Consider the following 17,225-nt stretch of genomic DNA (forward strand, 5'->3'; position numbering starts at 1 on the left):
TATAGCGCGTTGTCACAGTGTGTTGAGTTGACAGTAAACGAATGATTGACTCTATGATTTCTATATTTTACATAACAAGTTTGGTTATTTTTCATACTGATTTCCATACAAACTTGGAACGGCTTGTATTCAAATTTAGCCAAACTTCCAGAATAGGAACAGAAGTGAGGATTACAATCAATTTTCAGTCCTTAGGGGGTTGTATTTTTAAACATTTCTCATTGTCCGGGAAAGGTAAACGATTTTACATACAATGACAGCCGGGGCTTCCGCTGCGCATTTTAAACCAACACAAGTCTGTTTCAGTTGCAAATGTAGCCTCTTTGAGTGGCTGGCATCATATTAGGTATATTCTCTCCGCTTCAACTAGTCTCATCGATCCGCAAAAACAAACCGAGAAGTTTACGCCCGCGCTGTGGCGTGCGCATGGTTTCGCGCACGGAGGCAAGTCAACACAGTCGAGCAATGAACAAACAGCCGCCTGTTGACGTGCCCCCTTTTGGAGAGTTTAGTATGCATTTAGTGTTTGCACGCTAAGCCAGTATAGGTGGATAGTAGCTGCATATAGATAGTAGTAGAAATTGTGGGTAGGTCGGATGATAGAACGGAAACATAATATTTATCGAAGAGAATGTTCAACCTTGAAAAGCGGTACTACTATTAACGGTAATCCCAGCTATAGGAATGAATAAAACAAGTTATACCTTATTACTAGATGAATGAATACTTAGGGTATTGGTTTGCGAGAAAAACAGCTAGAACTGATGAATGGTCCATATGTAATTTTTTTCAATATTTAAATCAAACAAATAACTAATTGATTTCGAGCACTTTAGCGGAAATCGCACAATAATAAGATAACAAATATTATTCTTTCTACTTCCAATATCTGTATAACATTTTGCGTATTAACCGATATGTATTCGTTTCCTACTTGAACACTCCACGACTCGATAGCAAAACACTGAAGAGTTTTCCAAGTAGGATACAAAATTCGTTGATACACAAAAGTTCATATAGTGGAAGTAAATTGAAGACGAATATTTGTAATATTTTGACGTAGGACTTACGCCTTTCTTTATTATACTGGGTGTTATTTCACTTTTTGGAATCGTAAGCGTTACGCTGAAGTGGAAGATTTTCACCGTAATAACGTAAATTTAACTGAAGGGGTTTTCACGATAAACCTCTCAATCTAAAGACTTTAAGTACATACATATTAATTATTGATAACATCCAAACATTCAACAGGCCAAAACTTATTTTGAAATCTAAACATTAAAATCACAGAAATCTATAAATATGGGTGCTGCTTCTCTCTCACGCCATTCATTCACTACATTCTGATTGGTGAAGCTACAACTGTGACCAAGAATATGGGGCCTTCCTTAGCTGTGCGGTAAGCTGCGCGGCTACAAAGCAAGACCATGCTGAAGGTGGCTGGATTCGATTCCCGGTCCGGTCTAGGAAATTTACGGGTTTGAAATTTTCTCGACTTCCCTGGGCATAAAAGTATCATCGTTTTAGCCTCATGATATACAAATGCAAAAATGGTATCTTGGCTTAGAAATCTCGCAGTTAACAACTGTGGAAGTGGGGGATGTAATGCCAATGAGGAGTGACCAAGAATAAGGCATAAAAGACGGCGACGCGTATATTTTCTCTTCTTTCTGTTCTGTATAAACAACGCAGTAGCAGCTCTCGCCACGTCATGTTTGTGTTACCGCTGTCGGCATTGCGCTGAAGTAAGCGACTATAAGCCTAAAATCATCACCAGCATCACCATCAGGCTGTTCAGAAAAGGACTTAGGAAAACAGTAGCCTCATTCGTTGCCCGTGCTTCTGTCTTTATCTCGGAATAAAAACCAAAACCGTCCTTTTCAGGACGACTACAGGAAAGATTATTTAGAGCTTCGATAAATTTGAATTCTGAATCCCACAGCGTACCACGATAATTAGTGTTACTTTACGTTCATGAGATCTCTTTTTTCTTTGTTTGATTATCAGATAAAAACCAACCAGTATCGCTCGCCAAGGACGACGTAGCTCCGGAAGTTCCTCCAGGAATTCATCCAGAAACAACATCCAGCATTTCCCAACATTCCGGAATTCCTTCTAAAGTTGTTTCAAAAATTCCCCTTAATTTTTTAAAATGTCTCCTTCTGAAAAGTCCCAAAAATTTCTCTATGTACTTCCCCCAAAAATTTCTCAAATAATTAACCAAAAGAAAGTTGATGTAATACTTAACAAGGGGCTCACGACACTCCCATAAGTAATAAGGAGTTGGATATTATGAAGGTATTTGTTGGGTCGGGATTTGCCTGTAACTGGCTATGCTGAGCAACACCAGTTGGGTCGATGCACAGTAGGATGTCCCAAAATTGGACATATTCTGGAATGTTGGGGGCTCAACCTTCAAATGAAAGCTTAGGGTATAACAAAAGAAAAATTGTTCTGCGTCAAATCTGAGAAATGACGTTTAGGGGTAGCCTCGACGCACTTTATGAAAAAAATCGCATTTTTTATTGGTAACATCGAAAAAAAAATGGTATGTCGGAAAAAAATCGATGGAACCCATCCATTTAATATTTTTTATATTTAACTTGGGAGTTTAACTTCATGGTAAAATATTGATACGGCATGTTTTAGGTCTATATATTTTTCACTGATGCCTTGAATGACCTAGAACAGGGCTGCCCCAAATGCGGCCCTTGGCTCCATTTTTTGTGGCCCGCGCCGTGTAAGAAAAAAATACTTCATAACCGGCCCGAAACCTTTTCTATCTGATCCAAGAAGCTCCTTTTTGCCTTTCTCGTACAACTAAGTTGTACCGAAAGGCTATCATTTCACTCCAAATTCGAACTTTTGATAGAAGTCTCGGAGACCCATAGTGTTATATACCATTCGACTCAGCTCGATGAACTGAACAAATGTCTGTCTGTCCGTGTGTGCGTGTGTGTGTGTATGTGTGTGCGTGTGTGTGTGCACAAAATGCCATAAAAAACATTAGCCAAATTTTCACATAGAAACTCTTAACCGATTTTCTTGCAACAAGTTGCATCCGACAGAGACTAAAATGCTGTTGATCACTATTGAATTTCATAATAATTCAAAATTGCAAAAAATAGATAATATTAAAATAGTGATGAGACATAATCACATAGAACAATAATGTGTTATGAAAAATGCCTTGCATCTATGAATATTTTTAAAGTTTATCCATGGCTTGCTTCCATTAAGAGTTTCTTCGTACTATAAAGATGCTCGTGTTGCACGCATTTAGGCGTAAGTATGCTCTTCGTTCAGTTTCATAGTACTATGAAATTGTCCGAAAGTCAAAATTCGAATATAGGAAATTCGAGAAACTTTTGGCAGAGCCATCTGTCGTCTACAAGTGTAAATTTTCTATCATAACATTAGACGGTGCAATTGTTTTGCCTTTCTTGTACATCATCGAGGTGTAAGCGTAAAGGCTACATTTATTACCTTTTTGCGCGAGAAAGGCGCCATCACCGCTAGGTGGATTATTCTGGGTTTATCATTTAGGAATAACTACTGTAGGTTTAAATCTGGGCAAGAACGGAGTCGAATGTTGCATCACGGGCCAGTTTTGCTATAAATAAGATTTTTGCAATACGGATAAAACCTTTCAAGGATGGAACATTTATTAGGGAATGCATTACGGCTGTTGGTAATATGGTGTGCTTAGAACCGTAGCTTGGACTCTCAGAGCTCTTGATGAAACATTTATTGGGCGGCTCTTACTTACCAAAGAAAATAATAAGTTCAGTATTTTTCATTCAAAGAACAATTTATTTAGATCTTCTTCTTCTTATTGGCATTACATCCCCACACTGGGACAGAGCCGCATCGCAGCTTAGTGTTCATTAAGTTCTTCCACAGATATTAATTTGGATCAAGAAAAATCTAGCTGGTCGGTGGCTTACAGAAACTCCTGGACCTCCTGGAAATCCAACTCTGCAGTGGATCTGGCAGAGGTATTTAGACACTACTGTACCTAGTGGGGTTGATGAAATCCAACTTCAAAGTGTCTTCTTCTTCTTCTTTAATGGCTCTGCATTCCAACTGGAACTTGGCCTGCTTTTCAACTTAGTATTCTATAATTTCTATTAGCATTTCCTCAGGTATAGATTGAAAGCTTTTCTATGCCCGCCAATGCATGAGTAAGTCCCTTGTGTGGCAAGTACAATGGATATATTATGCCCAGAGTGTCGAGAAAGTTTCCAACCCGAAAACATCCTAGACCTGACCGAGAATCGTCATCTCCGGATTGGCAACCCTACGCTTGCAAGGCTACTGGAGACCCCAACTAAGAAATGTGTTTATTGATAATCGGAATTACCAATTATTAGACCAAGTCGGATCAACTCTGAAATAGGTTGATTGGTGGGCGAAGTCGACATCAGACCTATTTGGATTGAGACAATTCTAACTATGGTGTGGGTTTGTCAGTGGTTGGCGGCACAAATCCAACACAAAAGTAGGTTGGACGATGGTCGGAGGCACCGTCGGGAAGATGATTATTTTTTAAGGGAGGTCAAGGATGATAGTTGTCAAAACTTAGACCAATCCATATGACTTGTTGATGTGGAAAACAGAACAAAAATTCTTTGTTTATTGACTGCTACCCAAAATATATCTACCACAGACTTTTAGACATTGGATTTGTTATTTATCGGTGTCTTAATTAATGAAATTGTTCCATTTCTCATAGCATACTTTTTGGTTTCGGCGCCCCCTAAAGACTGGCGCCCTTGGCGGGAACCAACCTGGACATGGTTTCTTTAGCTTTATGCACCTGGCTCAGATCATATCTGGTTGGACGCCAAATGTCGGTCAGTATTGGAAACAATTCGTCAGTCTTCACGAAAACATGAACCGCGTTTAAACAAGTGCAGTTTTCCCGTGTGCAAGTTCGCACCCAAACATGCATACTAGATCCAAACCGAGTTCATCATAAACCGAGCCAAAATCGCACCCAGTTTGAACACGAGTGTGCGCCCAAGTTCAAACACACGGGTTTGAACATGGGAGTTTAAACATCAGTTTACACACAGCATGCTGTTCATCTGTTCATATGGGTAAAGTGGTTTCTCTCCTTGAGTAGCGGTGATGGCCTAGTGGTAACTCGTTTGGCGTTCACTCAGGGCCAGTACTGAAATTTCTCATTTTCAATAAGAGATGTCACGCGATGTTTACATATCTGCCCCTTTCAAAATCTATTGAAACGCGAAGGATGAATGGCATGCTACAAAAATCTCAAAAAGTATTTGTTCCGTGACAGGTCATGAAAGTGTGCAACATCTGCTTTATTTTTGTGTTTATTTTCACTTTCAACACGGTGAATTAAAAAGGTATGATTATTCTATCGACTAGTCACTATTTTTCGCATGTATCTATTAATATAACTTAGAAATGTAAATTTTAAAATAAAGCACAACATCCTTTCATGACCGCCTTTCATGCGAAAATGATCAAAGTACCCACGATTCTTTCATTTGTTCGGCTGAAATAGAAAAAGGCGCTTTGCTCTCTGTCTTATGACGATCACGACCTTTTCCAGTACTGCTCAGGGCACTAGTGTTTGAATCCTTGTCTTTGGATTTTTTTAGAAATGGCACATGAATAGTTTCAGTTTTATAAATGGCACTTTTCAGCCCTTGTCGGGTAATGGAAAAGCTGAATAAGATACTTAACCGCCTACCCACAGTATGCGCTTGGTCCGATATCTCAATATCACAACAATTGTTTTATTCAACACTAGCAGACCCGACGAACTTCGTTTCGCTTAAAACTGATTACCTAATTCTCTGATTAGATCTCGAGTTATGAAGTAATTGGTGTTCAATTTGTATGACAGCCCCCCTTTCCAAAGCGGGGAGGGGTATCGAACCATCTTAAGAACCTTCCCCGACCCCAAAAACCTCTGCATACAAATTTTCACGCCGATCGGTTCAGTAGTTTCCGAGTCTATAAGGTTCAGACAGACAGAAATTCATTTTTATGTATATAGAAGAAGAAGATTTTGCATTAAATCTTCAGATATAATTCTCAATGTTCATAACAACTGAATATTATGTGTATTTGCCCGGTTAGACACCCGGCAGCCTCCAATGTAATGATTATTTAAGGCTCAAGACTCCATCACAATGTTTTGAAAATTAATGACTGTATCGCTTGTTTGTACGGATAAGTGCAGCAGCGATAGATAAATTTTGTTTACAACTGGGGTGGGTGGAAATGGGGTGTTAAAAATATGCCAGCTGATGCATAATGTTGCCAGACTTGACGAAACGTTTATCCTATATCATAACACATGTTCACGGTGTATCAAATATATGGGTTTTTATCGGTTTAAAAATTTTTATTCACCACTTGGAATTTAACAGAAGCTTACATAACATGTTTAAATATTTATTTCTGGTATATTTGTTCAATCCGACAAACAGCAATGACTTTTTCCAATAAACAAATCTGGCAACGGAGAAGAGATGATTATTTTCTTGTGTATGCACACCTTTGTCTGCGTGTTGGCTGGCGAATACGTTCGTTGTATTGTTCGGATTGAATGAAGTTGCATCGCGTAGATTTTGTACTCACCATTTCACTTATTGCGCTAGTGAATTTGAGTCTTCCGCATTTTATTGCATTCACAATACGGTCGTCAAATTTGTCTCTCACTTCGATTTTTGGAAAGCAGTTTTCGACAGTTTTTGGGCGTGAAGTGAATTAATTGGTAGTCAAGGTTGAAGAAAAATGTGAACCTCAGTTAGTGAATATGTTTTAGGAGTAATAAAATCAAGGAAACAATGGGGAAACAATCGAGTGAAAAATCAAGTGAGTGTGTATGTGTTTGATTCGAACGTTCGAACGTTAGTATGCGTTCGATGAACATAAGCATATCAGCCTAGGAAAAACGCAGTTTTAAGCGTTTTTCCAGCAGTTCCTCAGTAATTGCTAGTTTTGGTAAGTGTAAAATTAATATGGAAATTCCATGAATATATTATGATGGAGGGTAAGTCCGTAAAAAGCCCCAAAATGTTGAATTTAGTTCAAAACTTTATTAGTATTAGTGCGGATTCGAATAAAATCATCGTCATTACCGGATTGATTACGGTTTATAGAGCCTTAAAGTATCCTTGCGTTTAGGTTCTAAACGAGGTAAATTACATATGCAAGCATGCATTTTGTTTTGCTAGATACGATTGGATTTACATGTCGTGAATAAAATATAGATGTTGATTCCAAAAAGTTCAAAGACACACTTTTAGTGGGGGAGTTTGAAGAATTGGTTGTAAACCAAAAATCCAAATTGATAAAAATTTAAAAAGATAGTAGGGGTCTGTTCATAATGTATTTTACACTGATTTGAATAAATAATACGCCGATGACATTATACAATACAAAGAAAATTCACAAACGATGGAGCTCCAGGTCAGAAATGAGCCCACATATCCTTAAACATAAAAGTCCCATAAACTACATGGCTCTCATTAAAGATAAAATCTTCAATTGTTACATTCTAATACTGGAACTGGAATTAAAGCCCCGTTGATCATAAGGTTCTTCAAAAAGGACGAAACCCCTCTCTCCCTGGAATAAAGAAATCTCTATGCAATCCAGAACTTAGCTTCAAATTCTCGGTATGTTTATCAAGTACCACCGCGAAGTAAGTAGAATAAATTATCCCCTTATAAACGTGTCAGAAAAATATTGTCCCAAAATTTTAGAAATTTGAACTAATCAGTTTTTTGGTGGTTGCAGAATCCCGAAATCCAAAGAAGAATTGCTTTCAGAATCTCGCAAATGGAACAAAAAGCTTCGCTCAGAGCAGATTCGAACCTAAGGCGTCGTGAATGAAAGGCCTGAATCAAGACCTCACCTCTATAAACGCTTTGTTATGTAAGTGCAAAAAATGTGCACAACATGTTTCAATTTTTCAATCATACCTTCATTGAAGTTTGGTTGAATTCTCTTATTCGAGATATGAATAACAAGGCTGGGAAACGTGAAGAATCAACAATAGTTTCCCTAGCAACCCATTCATTTTTCCAAGCATAGCATTTTCGTGTGCAAGCGCACATGTTTGAACCCAAGTTTGAACTCGATGTTTGAACATTGTACATTGCGCCTGGGTGTATCGGAGTTCAGGCTCGTGTTCAGATTGATATGTGCAAGTTCAAACATAGCAAGCAATGTTTGATTGGGTGCATAAACTTACGTGAACATCTCACACATGTTGCACCTTGAAGACTGCAATTCGTCCAACTATTTCACGAATCTTTCTGGAGTTCCACAAGGTAGCACCCTTGGACCATTGCTATTCTCGCTTTTCATAAACGATGTAACCCTTATACTGCAACGTGGAGGTATGCTGCTGTTGTTTGCCAATGACCTTAAAATGTATGTAGTTGTCCGAGACCTCACTGACTGCTATGAGCTACAGAACCTTCTCGAAATCTTCCATGACTGGTGTACTCGGAATATGATGGTTCTGAGCATTCCGAAGTACTGTGTCATAAGTTTCCGACGAACGACTAATTTCATCCAGTTTGACTACAGTATTGCTGGTTCTCAACTTCAACGGGTTGATCATGTTAAAGAGCTAGGAGTTGTTTTGGATGAAAAGCTTACCTATAGCCGCCACTTCTCAAATACCATCGATAGAGCCAATCGCCAGCTTGGGTTCATGTTTAAAATCTCCAATGAGTTCCAAGATCCGTTGAGTTTTAAAGCACTGTACTGCTCTCTGGTACGCTCAATACTAGAGTTTGCATCTGTTGTTTGTAATCCCTACCAGGCTGTATGGAGTGACCGGTTCCGGTTCGAAACTGTTCAAAGAAGATTCGTCAGATATGCTTTGCGCCACCTTTCATGGAATGACCCGTTGAACTTGCCTGCTTACGCTGATCGCTGTCGTCTACTCGGGTTGTATACTCTAGCCAAGCGGAGGAATGTGGCTCAGTGTGTTTTCATTGCCTGTCCGGACGCTTCGAGCACGAGCGCTGCTACACGAGGAGCCACAAGCTACTAACTATGCTGCAAACAGTTCCATTGTCGCCATGATTCATCGCTTCAACGAAGTATCCAATGAGTTTGATTTCAACATCTCTACATCCAGATTTCGCTGCCGCTTGCTGGGCTGTCTTTAATGTTTTTATTGTTTGACCACCATTAGATTTAAGAATTTCATGTAGACAACAAAGTCCGATGAATAAAAAACAAATACAAATACAAATTTATTTTTCTATTAATGCATCCAAAATGCGTATCCATAATAATCCGTTTGTAACTAAGATGGGGAATTTTGTAACGAACATTTAGCTAAAAATAGCAACCTTCTTTCTTCGCGTTTTCTCATAAATTTCGAATAATAAGTTCAAATTTAAAAAAAAATCTGTAGCTCAACTGTCCCAACATGCTATGACTGATGAGAAATAATCGAAGTTTCTTGACAAATTTTAAGTTAAGTTTTTAAGTTAAGTTAAGTTATTGGCATTACATCCCCACACTGGGACAGAGCCGCCTCACAGCTTAGTGTTCATTAAGCACTTCCACAGTTATTAAGTTAAGTTATTGGCATTACATCCCCACACTGGGACAGAGCCGCCTCACAGCTTAGTGTTCAAAGTACTTCCACAGGTTACCAGGTTACCATTTTTGCATTCGTATACCATGAGGCTAGAACGATGATACTTTTATGCCCAGGGAAGTCGAGACAATTTCCAATCCGAAAATTGCCTAGACCGGCCATAGGGAATCGAACCCAGCCACCCTCAGCATGGTCTTGCTTTGTAGTCGCGCGTTTTACCACACGGCTAAGGAGGTAATGCACATGTACCACTATTAATGGAAACAAAATGCAACACTGCCCATGATCTCATAGTTGACGTAACAACCATTGCACTTTCGCAAGTATTTCGAATAATTTAGGGACAAAAGTCGCACATTTAAAAAAAATTAACCCGTAAGCACTTAAATCAGGTCTGGAACAAGAATGGCATCAATGTTGCAACGGTCGAATTACTTTAGTAAACGCGTAATAAAATCAAATTCGCTGAAATTTCGAATGGTTGATACGTCAACTATGAAATCATGGGCAGAACAGGAGCTTGAGCTTGATTGACGGCTCGTAGTTGCTACTCGATTATGACCAGATCAGCTGTTCTTGCACAGGGAACCAACAGATGTTTGCTTGGGACTAGCAAACATCTTCAATGTACAAGTGCTGGTGATCTCATCTCATCTGCCACGTCAGAATGCAAGTCAATGTAGAGGGAGGGAAGGGGAGGAAATGTTGATGCAATAACTCGCCCACTGCAAGCCGAATATACCTCTGCACTTGCCACGAGTTCGTGCGGAATTTGTTGGAATTTTTGGGTTAGGTTCGAGAGGCAGAGGTCCGTCTTGGTTAACGAGCTGCCAATGTGATAGATAGGAGAAAGCAACTGATTGGATGTAGGAAACGAGCTTTTTTTTATAGTTTTATAGCTTTTTTTATAGCAGATTACTGCTAGAATACTCAAGTTGAAGGTATAGGAATAGTAATGGAAACGGTATGGAAGTCCATTTCCAGTTCTAGCGATTGCTAGAACATGAGAAATATAGAGAAAGATACAAAGTAGGATAATGGAACGGACCTGGGATTGAACCCACGACCTCCTGCGTATGAGGCAGGAGCAGTAGCCATATGACTACCAAGCCCGTCATGAAATCATGGGCAGAACAGGAACCGAAAAACACTGCCAGTGAAAGTGGTACATGTTCATTTATAAAATCATTCTAAACGGCAGTAAATCATCTTGAAATTCAAAATAGTGTAAAAATCTTCTGCAGAAGCACATAAATTGCTGAATTTTCTTTTGAATTAGCTTATATAGCTACGTCAAATTTCCAGGTACGTTAAACCGAGATTGATGCAATCCACACTATAATATAGAACCTCTTCGCATTTAATTGAATGTAAGATTTTTATTTTTATGTACTAACCATTTCACATGCCATAAAAATCCAATACTTTGTTTAGCTACAGACTAGGTTTAAATCTGTGCAAACGAAACTCATTGTTTCTACGTTAAAATTTATTTAATCCCTCAGAGTTCACAATTTTGGACTATCGCCCACACCACAAGCCGAAGATCATGGTATAACGGTATAACAAACCGAAAATGCTCACATTTTAACCGCGTACAGATAAGCTTTGAACTTTGAAATTAACCTAGCAAGTAGACTCTGATACATGGACTGGAATCAACTTAAAATGATTCACTGAGATAATGGGATTTCTCATTAATAAACGAAAAAAAAAACGGTTAGCAGGAAAAAAGATAATTACGATTCAAAAACGTTCGACACGACTGCAACTTTAAAAAAAATCATCTTATTAATCAATTGTGTAGTAATTTTAGTTTCCTGAATAATTCAATTCGGATTCTTATTTGTCGTGATAGAAAATTTACTAGATCACTTTTTACGCTCCGAAGATATCGCGATAACAATGTGTCGATAATTTTTTTCAAAATGGAATTTAAAAGAAGAAGATTTACTTTTTAAAAAAAGATGAAACGTAACATGTGGCGAATAAATCAAATTAGCCAATCTGGAGATGGTGAGTTCGATTCTCGGTCCACGGGTTCGGTCAAGGATGTTTCGGGAGGGAAACATTCACGACTCCCTGGGCATAGTTTATCCATTGTACTGGCCACACAAGATACATGATCAATGATCATGCAATGGCGGGCATAGATAAGCTTTCAATTAATAACTGAGGAAATGCTAATGAAATACTAAGTTGGAAAGCAGGCCAAGTTCCAGTTGGAATGTAAAGCCATAAAAGAAAGAAGAAGAAGACAAGGGTCTTATTCGCGTTTCATAATTGACGTGGTCAAACGCAAAGGTGTGTAATTGACAAAAACTTAATTTTGACTTGAGAAAAAACGGGTACAAAGTTTTTCAATATTTCTTCGCTCCATGCAAGTTGTATGGGAGTTCAAAAAATTACTAATTTTCTGTGAATTATCATATTTTTTTTCTAAACAATGTACAGAGTATATCAACATATTGCCGCAAAGCTTTTTTGCTGTAGTCAATTCAATTCAACTAAAATGTCACTTACAACCCTCTGCTTCTAAACCCTTCAATTAGTAGTTGTTCGAATTCAACTAAAGCTATGTCCATTTAAAATCCGGAATAATAAAACCATCTGTATCTCGGTAACGGATTGACGTACAAATAAGGTTAATACATCAAAACAAAGGTAATTTACTGTTCTTTAAGGAAACAATTATGATACAAATTATGTCTATTTGTTTCTAGTGAAAATTTACACCTTCTTCTTTATTCCTCTCATCAAAAGTTGCACACCTCCGAAGTCAACTTCCTTGGCACATTTGTTCCACATTTTGGTCATCTGAGTCGCGTCCCGAGCTGTTTTTCCACTTTTCTTAAGCTTACGTTTTATTACTGCCCAAAATGTCTCGATGGGCCGGAGCTGTGGGCAGTTGCGTGGATATATTTTATCGATGAAATCTTCGTTAATATCGCAGTACCACTGGATTACTTCCCTGCTGTAGTGGCAACTCGCCAAATCTGGCCAAAACTTCACGGGACCTTTACCTGCTTTATGGAAGGTAGACCGCGGTTTTTGAGACATTCCGTCTTGTACAGCTTCGTCTTATTCGTCACAAACACTTAGGTCTTTGCTCCACAGCTGCATATCCCTTGCCAAAATCATCTGTTTTTTTTGCAAGTTTGTCCAAAAAGCAAACTTAAACTTCACAGAAACTAGTCCTCGTGCCGTCGCCATGTAGAATTTTTGGCTAGGAAGCTGTCCGAAAACCATTTTGACGTTGGTTTTATCGTCGATGATCAGGATAATCAACGTGAGTGTGCAGATTTTTTTCTCACCTTTCGGCTTCCATCAGGAATAATTTTTGACTCGCTGCACTAATCATCGTGAAATTTATACCACAGCAAGTGGGTGCCTAGGTAGACAAACCGCTGTAAAAGAATTCTTGCAGCGGTCACTTTCCGTGCCGCTGCAATACAATAAATGATTCCGGATTCTAAATGGACATTGCTTTAGATCCAAAGTTAAAGTGCTAATTGCGATATACTAAATGATTTAAATTTAGTTATCATTCAATATAAGTTACTGCAAATTCCGCTTCAATTGAAAAGCCAGTGGAATTCAAGCAACGAACGAGTTAGCGCTCTAAATGTTCACCACACAACACTTCTCAAATCCAGCCTTTGAAATGAGTTATTAGCAAACTACTAAATGATCGAAGCCAAATTACTAAATAATCGAAACTATCCTTGATCATAGCTTTTAGAATACAGTGGAAAATCGAATACCAATTGCCAAAACTCACGTTAATAAAGTGAGAAAAATAGCCATCTATGTAGAACTGTTTCATATTATTTTTAGTAAGCTTTAAAGTTTATAATTATTTATAATCATTCCGTGCCGATAGTTCGAACGAGCCAGACGTGTGTGCTGTGTCTCATCGCGGATTGTGTTCGGTAGTGCGAGTTGTATTGTGTGGTGCTATTCCTACCTACGGATCCAAGGCGATCGCTGTCGGCGAGTGAAGTAGCTGCTTCTGGCGACGCCAGTGAAGCAGGCTATTGTTACTGCTGCTACCTACAGCAGCAGGCGCAGATAAGTGGAAGAGATTGCTTTATTGTTCTCCCGTCACAGAGCGGAACTAATAGACACAAATTGAATTAGTTTTTTTTCTTGACATTTTTTTTTCTAATAAGCTATTAGTTGTAAGTTAGCATAAGCAATAATTATCCTTCCACCTTGCGAGGTGAGAATGGAGGCAGAGACAGTAGGAGGCAATGGGCCTTAAAAAGATAGTACTCGCACACGATTGTACCATGCGGCTTCGCCTGGGCCTTGGGTTGTTTACTTTCGGCAGAAAGTGAAGAGCCTAGATTTTCTGGGCATAAAACGAGATTTGACGCGTCGTTTTACGAAGCTTGAATTCAGCCAAATCAACAGGAACAAACTACGCATCACCGTACCTACATACCAGGTGGCGAATGAAATTGCTGGCGACAGGGCGTACAATGTTGAATATTTAGTTTATGTGCCCTCGCGGGAGGTCGAGATAGAAGGCGTAATCAACGCAGCGAGCTTGACTTGCAAGGATGTGCTTGCAGGGAAAGGTCGCCTAAAGAACGCCCTGCAATCTACCGTGGATATTCTGGACTGCAAGGAATTGCATTCAGCAGCCACGGTAGATGGCAAAAAGGTTTATTCCAAGTCAGGCTCGCTTCGGGTGACATTCGCCGGTTCGATGCTTCCAAAGTTTGTCGATATAGAAAATATGTTGTTTCCGGTGCGTCTTTTTGTGCCAAGGGTATTTAATTGTACCAACTGCAAACAACTTGGTCACACTGCCGAGTTTTGTGACAACAAACCACGTTGTGGCAAATGCTCAGTGCTCCAAGCAGTCGTATGCGGAAATGGTTAGGTCGCAAGACACATCCGCCACAGCCACTGCATCGACTGCTATTTCAGCCACCGTTCGTGTAAGTGATTATTATGATTCCATATCAATTGACGAATTGGACTTTGACGCAGCCGATATGGATGATTCTGCGAAGGTACACGTGCCCGAAAAGAGGAAGCAACCGTCTTCCCCGGGATCGCGCCGTAAGAGAACAAAAGTCATCCATAAAAGCTTGCCAAAATCTGAAGGTAATGGGGGTTTATTTAAAATCCCGAAGCAATCTGTCCCTACTGCTTCTTTTGATCCTAGTTGCAGTAAGACATTCCCGCCATTGCCTAAATCCGATGTTTCGAAGAAACATCCGGCTAGGAGAATCAACGAAAGAAAAAAACAAATTCGCACTTCTAGAAAAAGTATTCCGTCCAAGCGAGGATTGATCTCCTTTAAGGACCTTGTGGACCGTTTTTTGAACTTGTTCAGTATTCCGAATTCATTGAGGCCAATCATTGACCTATTTATTCCAACAGTTGAAAGTTATCTGAAGCAATTGACTGTTTCATGGCCCCTTCTTGCAGAAATTGTATCTTTCGATGGATAATACGGCCAATACCGAAGATACAATCACTGTACTGCAGTGGAACTGTCATAGTCTGAAAAATAAATTAGACGTGTTCAAGTTTTTGATTCGCAATTCCGATTGCGATATATTTGCACTCTGTGAAACATGGCTTTCTTCTGAAGATGAAATCAACTTCCACGATTTTAACATTATTCGCCAAGATCGGGATGATCATTATGGTGGCGTTCTTTTGGGGATCAAAAAATGCTACTCCTTCTACAGAATTTCCATTCCGACTGTTCCCGGCTTAGAAATCGTCGCATGCCAAGTAAATGTGAAGAATAAAGATCTTTGCATAGCTTCAGTGTACATTCCTCCAAATGCCTCTATTAATCGTCGACATTTTTGGAGCGCAGTCTCCCTCCTATCATCTCCAGTATTGATATTGGGTGATATGAACGCACATGGTATTGGATGGGGCGAAACGTATGACGATTATAGAGCGCCTATTTTCTATGATTTGTGCGACGATTTCAACTTGAATATTTTGAACACAGGCGAAGTAACTCGAATAGGACCAAATGGTCAACAAAGCCGTATTGATCTGTCTTTATGTTCAAATTCACTATCATTAGATTGCACGTGGAAGGTAATTCAAGATCCCCATGGTAGTGATCATATGCCGACAGTTACCGCAATTAAAAGTAGCTATCAACAATCTGAGCCAGTTAATGTTCCTTTCCACCTCACGAAAAACATTGACTGGCCAAAATTTGCATCGGCGGTAAATATTGGTATTGAATCAACTGATGTTCTTCCACCGCTGGATGAATATCGATTCCTTACCGAATTAATTAAAAAAAGCGCACTAGAAGCTGAGAAACGACGCGTTCCAAGTACATCTGTCGTAAGAAGACCAGCCACTCCTGGATGGGATGATGAATGTACTAAGTTGTATTCTGAGAAATCTGATGCCTTCAAGGCCTTCCGTAAACACGGAAGGTCCGAGCTTTTCGAAGAGTATTTGAGGCTTGAAAGAAAGCTCAAAAATCTTCTCAAGGCTAAAAAACGTAGCTACTGGCGACGTTTTGTCGAGGGACTATCGCGAGAAACCTCAATGACAACACTTTGGAAAACGGCCCGCAACATGCGGAACCGCATTTCCACCAACGAGAGTGAAGAATACTCCAATCGATGGATATTCAATTTCGCAAAAAAGGTCTGTCCAGATTCCGTACCAGCAGAACCGCTATTTCGAGAATCAGTCACTGATCCCGGTTCTTTGGGTGGACCATTCTCAATGCTGGAACTTTCTATGTCTCTTCTTTCATCGAATAACTCTGCTCCGGGATGCGATAACATCAAATTCAATCTTCTTAAAAACCTCCCAGATATCACAAAAAGACGATTACTTGACCTGTACAACTGTTTCATGGAGTACAACATTGTGCCACCTGAATGGCGACAGGTCAAAGTAATAGCTATTCAAAAGCCTGGGAAACCAGCGTCTAATCACAATTCATACCGACCGATTGCCATGCTATCATGCATGAGAAAATTATTGGAGAAAATGATCCTTTCAAGAGTCGACCATTGGGTCGAAGAAAATGCATTGCTTTCAAATACTCAGTTTGGATTTAGAAAAGGGAAAGGAACAAACGATTGTCTAGCGTTGCTTTCTTCAGATATACAACTGGGCTTTGCGCACAAGGAGCAATTGGCTTCAGTATTCCTGGACATTAAGGGCGCTTTTGATTCAGTTTCCATAGAAGTACTGTCAGGCAATCTGCACAGTAGTGGATTACCCGTTATTTTGAATAATTTCTTGTACAATTTGTTGTCAGAAAAACAAATGAACTTCACACTCGGCACTCTGACAACTTCCAGAAATAGCTACATGGGCCTTCCCCAAGGTTCGTGTTTAAGTCCCTTGCTTTATAATTTCTATGTTAAAGATATTGACAATTGTTTGGAAGGACAATGCACGCTCAGACAACTTGCAGATGATGCCGTGGTCTCTCTAAGAGGTCCATGTGCAGCTGTCTTGCAAGGACCATTGCAAAGTACCTTAGGGGTCGTACACATATTACGTAAGCATTTTTTCCGGGTTTTTTGACCCCCGCTCCCCCCTTGTAAGATTTTTTTCATACAAATGATTTTTTATTTATATGGTGCGTAAGAAA

General features: G+C 39.5%; 1 protein-coding gene across 8 annotated transcripts in view; it reads right to left on the reverse strand.

The window, feature by feature from the left end:
* Positions 1-17,225, reverse strand: part of LOC134212565 (carbohydrate-responsive element-binding protein) — a 182,562-nt gene that overhangs the window by 95,981 nt on the left and 69,356 nt on the right. The window lies entirely within an intron of this gene.

This window comes from Armigeres subalbatus, chromosome 2 (assembly GCF_024139115.2).
Source record: "Armigeres subalbatus isolate Guangzhou_Male chromosome 2, GZ_Asu_2, whole genome shotgun sequence".
Lineage (NCBI taxonomy): Eukaryota > Metazoa > Arthropoda > Insecta > Diptera > Culicidae > Armigeres > Armigeres subalbatus.